Consider the following 5,623-nt stretch of genomic DNA (forward strand, 5'->3'; position numbering starts at 1 on the left):
TGAGGTACCGCCCTTCCACCAGCCCTGAGTGCAAGAATTTCATGCTCCAGGCCTCTGGTATTTAATGACTCCCAGTTAGCTAACTACCATCTTAAACAATTACACAAAGGCAGCTCCAGACACAGAAAATACTTGGCATGGTTGAACAATTAATTATCAATCTCAGGTGAAAAGCATGTGATGTTGCATGTTTTCTTTATTTAAATAGGTTTTCAATTCCATGAAATAAAAAGACAAAGCTAGAAAGCATTCTCTTGATATTCCACCCCAATTAGCCATATGAATGGCTAAATAACCACATGCTATAAAGCTATTAAACCTATTGTATTTACACAAGCACTTAACACATGGAAAAGCAGAGGACAAGTGACCCAAAACCAAATAATTTTTGCCATGACCAACTAGACATTTCAATGGCTTTGCACTCTTTGGGCATCAACCGATGGCAATCAAACATTTAGATATGCGTAGATTACTTAATTCATATTCACCCTGATCAAAAATAGTTAAAGGGAATGCATGGAAATTTTTACAAATATGAGAATTTGCATTATGAGACCAAATGCAAAATGTTAATATACCAAAGTAAATTTAAGATACCATAAGAGTAATTTCAAACAAATTCTCAATTATTTTTTTTCACCCTTGGCAAATTATAAAAATATGCTCTTTCAAATTGTGCTTGACAGGTTTCTAAGATATCTGAATGATTTCTTTTTCTTTTCTTTTTTTTTTTTTTTTTTGGTTCACAAAAACAGTTTTATTAACCCAGTAAGTGAAGACCCAATCTCTTTGCACCCCCAACTTCTGAAAGGATGGGCCTGGGTAAGGGAGAAACCTGGGGAGGGGGGTAGAAATGTCCCCTATCTCTCAACATAGAGAAATGAAGGGAGAAAGGGGGGGCTGTGCAAATAGGTGTGTATGTGTCGGGGGGAGAGGGTGGATTATTAGACCAGGATGGCAGCCAAAGAGGAAGAGGAGAATGGAGTGGGTGAGGGATATGTTGAAGGCCCAGGAAAAATGAGGGGCGCTGGAGTTAGAGAGCCAAAGGATGTGGGAAGTGTGGGGCTGGAGCCCAGAAGTGGGGTCCGTTCTGAGGCAGGGTGGTGGACCCTTGATTCCCCTTCCTCATTACCTTCTTGCTCCTGAGTTTCTTCTTTCTGCTTCTCCTCCCCAGGTCCCCGGTGAGCAGGCTGCTTGCACATGGGGCAGGTCTTCTGGGTCCGATTGAGCCAGGGGTCCACACAGAGGCTGTGATAGGATGAGCACAGGAAGGTAGCCTCAGCTTGTCCCCATTCACATAGTCATCCAAGCAGATGGTGCAGACATCATGCTGGTCTCCATTCTGATCGTCATGTGTAGGAATCTGCTTCAGTTGCTGATTTCACTGGAACTGTTTCTCGTGCTGGATACAAGGAACTATCATCACTGCTCCTGCCAAAATTAGCAAACCAGCAACCCCTGTGAGAGGAATGAAGTTAATAGCCCAAGAGGAAGCTATTGTCTGGGGCCAGAAGCATCTGAGGCCCTTCTGGTAGAGGAAGAGGGCAGACAGGCACTCACCCCGATCAACACATACCAGATCCAAAGCTGCCTTCGGATCGCCACACTATTTATTCCACATCATGTTTTGCAGTTGGTTGTAAGTCACATTGTGGACCACAGCTGCCCCACACCCAGCCTTCTGAGCATTTAGGGCCTTAAGTCAAAGGCACAGTCGAATCTCTGCAGAAGTGCAATAACGACTGACCGGTTGACCTGAGTTAGGGCTGATGGGGCAATGGGGCGGCAGGCATTGGCTGGGTGAGCCTCAGGGCTCGGAGCTCAAGGTAGACCCTAAAGAGGCTGAGAGGTCTGCAAAGTCCATGCTGGCATTGCGGTCCAAAGTCGCTCTAATGAGCCCCCCTCGCAGGAAGCAGGAAGGTTGAAGGGAGCATGGCAGAGGGAGGGAGGGGAGAGCTGAGGAGGCCACTTCTGGAAGGTTGAGGAACTCAAGGAAGTGGGCCTTCCCAGCAAGTGGGCGTCTTTCCCATCCCCTGGAAAAGGGTTTCGATAAAGAAAGTTAGGCCAGGCCGCTTCCAGCATTGGACACTCCAGATGAAGGCCTTCTGACCGTCTTCTCCTCGCTGGGGTCAAGGCCACCACTGCAGTACCTTCTGGGCTCCCAAGAGTGCTTGCCACACCTCCTTCCCAGCCACAGTCGCACCTCCTTCCCAGCCACAGCTGTTCTTGCTGAGTCATTGCTAGAGACCTCCCCTCTGGTCCGGCCAGGCTCGCTCCATCTCATGTTCAGGAAAAAACAAGCTGAAAATGTTCTAAATTATTGATTTTAATGTAGGTTTTGTGGCAGATGAATCTAATTTAAGAAAGCACACCAGAACCTACAAGTGTGTCCTTAGTTGTCCTACCTCCCAAACAAGTACCTGAAATCTGAGATAATTCACAAATAAATGCCACCATTATGATACAGATACAAGGATCATCTATCTTAAAAGAATTTAACATTGTAATCATTTTATCCCAGTGATCCAATAAAACCTTTTAAACCAATAAATGTCTATTTCCATTTCAAACACAATATGGAGAAAGGAATAAAATCTTATTTCTTCGGGAGGACCAGTTAACCTGCCTGGTGTTTGGACAGTAACTTTTTCTACGGAGAAGCCTAGAGGTTTTGTTGTAGAATTGGAGCCACCTGACCAAGGAAATAACCAGAATATAATATTGTGGGAAACATTTTCCTGTGAGCCCATTTAGAGCAAGAAAAGTATCTGTTTGTTCTTAGATTTTACATTTCCAACAGCTGCCCTCTTTCTCTTTAAGTATTATACCTAGAGGTCAAAACCTAGATTAGAAAAGAAAATTATAGACCACTTTAAATAAAGATGTAGCAGGTTGGCCAAGTCAGAAATGAAAAGGTTTTATTCTGAGCACACTGCCCAAAATTGTCCCTGTAGACTTGGGTGGCCAGAATCTCACATTACAGGTTTATTTTGCCATTTTTATACGTTGGTTCTATTTGCCAAAATATTCTTCCATTTTCCTGGATTTTCTGATTTGGGAGTGTAACAGGTTATTAAATGCCACTCATTCTGCCTGATATAACATGATCCCTTTAAGGTTAAGCACAAAACAATAAGCTCCAAGTACATATATATTTGAAAACTGTTGCTAGTCTTAACCAGTCCTTCCTACTTCCGAAGGGGTATGGAGAGAGGAGAGAGCAGTCGCAAACTGATCCTGCCAGCATTAGCTAGCTGCTGAGCTTGGCCTGAAAAGATTGAAGAACTGGGAAGATTCTTTAGAGTGAGTTGTCAGTGAGCTATACTAACCCCCCTACACACACACACACACACACACACACACACACACACGCACACGGAAACAAAGATGGTACTTCCCCTTAACCTGGAGCCAAGGGAAAGTGACTTAGAGAGACATGTAAAACTTGAAGCCCAGAGAAAAGGGGAGGGGAGCACATTGGGTCAAGCTGCATTTCCACACCCAAAGAAGTTTCTCAGAGTCCAAACATAGACCTTGCTATGGGGAATCCTTAAAAGGGGATCGCACTGATATTCTATCTGAAGGAGCACAGGCACACCAAGACAGAGGTGTGGACACTGGAACCTAGAAACAGGGGAGTCACAGGTGTCAGCCCAAAGCACTGTATTAGAGAAAACGAGTCCATTTGGGGTTATTTACTGTGCCGGCAGGCACCCACACCAGATTGCTACTATACCAACCACCTGTGACTGTTCCCTTTGAGATTGGCCTTAGAGAGGACATGAGCGGGGGCTAGCCAGACCAGGAGGGGAGCAAAGGCAAGAGAAGCCAGCAGAGCACCTCCCCCCTGAAACTTTCAAAGCCCCATTTGGACCCGAGGTGGGGGATGAGAGAATATTTAAGGAGCCTGGGTTTTTCCATTATATCAGACTACACCAGAACTACACTGAATGCTTTCGTGCTTAAAGTGATTAAAGGCAGGGATGGATGGACCCAGGTTTCTTTAGTCCTGGAGTTTGTCCATTTGAGAATGCTTTTCAAAAAATAAAAATATAAAATCATAGATTCAAAGTCAGGAACAGAGCTTTGGAGAGTCCAGTTCAGGGAGCAAGGCTGTCTTCTCCAACTCTATTGTGTGGTGCAAGGATTCTGTCTCAGAAATAAAAATTGCTGTAGAGGAAATCTTTACCAAAAAACTAATCAACTCAACAAAATGCATGTATCCGGGCCATATGCCACAAACTTCCTTGAAGGAATTAGATAAGATTCAAAGCCAATAGGCTAAAATGTGTGTCCGTGCCCCCACGCAAATGTTCACTTTGCTACATCTCTATCTAGAACTAGAAGGTTTAAATGATAATGAGTGTGGCTTTTAATTTGAATTTAAGACTCGGGTGGCCAGAATCTCACATTACAGAATTATCTTGCCATTTTTGTACATTGGTGGCTTTTACTTTAAATTCAATAAAATGGACAATAAATATGAACATAAACAGTTTTTAGGAAGCTACAAGATCAATCCCAAAAGGAGTGATGGTGCAAAGTGGAGCCTTCATGCTCAAGACAGCCTTGAGCCAAAATCAATCAGCTTGACCCAAAACTAATGAAAGTGTCAAAATTAGAAGAAATGGAGTCTAACTTTCCAACCTTGAACATGACACAATATCTCTGTTAACCAAAACTCAGAAGGCAAGAAACCTCTTTGTGGGCATAAGGTGACTCTCTTTGCATATTCTCACAGTCATGTAAATAATGGCTCCATACACACAGACATGCTCTTAAACCCTGTGGCCTTGCTCTGACTTTGTCCAATTTAAAAACTTCTCTTTGTAGGCAGATTAATGTAACTTCCTCTTGCCTCTTTCTGTTACCATGCCTAAGTAGACAATCCTGAACATAATCTCCATACTACAACCAAAGTCAGCTTTCTGAGGTTTGCTGCTCAAATGTCCTCCAGCCTCACTGAGAACGTTCCTACCAATATCTGAATATGTACTCCAAAAGAAGAGAAAAGGACAACTGTGGAAATATGGCCTATATACCAGTATGTATATATAGTCATTTAAAAATATATGGAATTTGAGAAATGAGGAAGTAATGCCCACAGAAGGAGAGGAAGAAACTGCATTTGCCACAAGGAAATAAAAAAAGCTTGGGGACCAGATCAAATCCTACCAAATGAGCAGCTGATCCAATCGAAGAAAAATGTCCAGCAGAAAAAAAGGCACTCAAGAAACTGTCTCTCGAACCAAATGATTCCTTCTTCAAACATTTAACAAAAGCTACAGTCACAGTTTCTGGTCACAGTTAACCACATACTTGCTTCCCCCCTTTCATTTATAAATCCAAAGGCATCTATTATTCATGGTTTTGGCTCATTTTTATTCAACTCACCAAAATGCTATTTGTGAAGAGACATGTGAGCTCAAGAAGACTTGTGAGCCCTTTAAAGACAATTTATTGTTAGAACTCATGATACAGTGTGATGCCAAGTCTATAAACACCACAGACCTATAGCCTAAACTTTGCATTAGGCTTCTTTCCATTCCAAAGCGGCCTTGAGGTTGGCAAGGGGTCCGTTTCTCCCTCGAGTCTTTTCAATGTCCAAAATGTCTGGAAG

General features: G+C 43.1%; 1 pseudogene across 1 annotated transcript; it reads right to left on the minus strand.

Annotated features, from left to right (window-relative positions):
* Positions 1 to 947: 947 nt before the first annotated feature.
* On the minus strand, positions 948 to 2,241 carry LOC307115067 (E3 ubiquitin-protein ligase RNF167-like; annotated as a pseudogene). Its single transcript has 2 exons — positions 2,114 to 2,241; positions 948 to 2,036 (listed from the first exon to the last, which is right to left on the minus strand). The product of its transcript is annotated as an E3 ubiquitin-protein ligase RNF167-like (transcript).
* Between the last annotated feature and the right edge of the window lie 3,382 nt (positions 2,242 to 5,623).

Source organism: Cnephaeus nilssonii (assembly GCF_951640355.1).
Source record: "Cnephaeus nilssonii genome assembly, chromosome: 2".
Classification (NCBI taxonomy): domain Eukaryota; kingdom Metazoa; phylum Chordata; class Mammalia; order Chiroptera; family Vespertilionidae; genus Cnephaeus; species Cnephaeus nilssonii.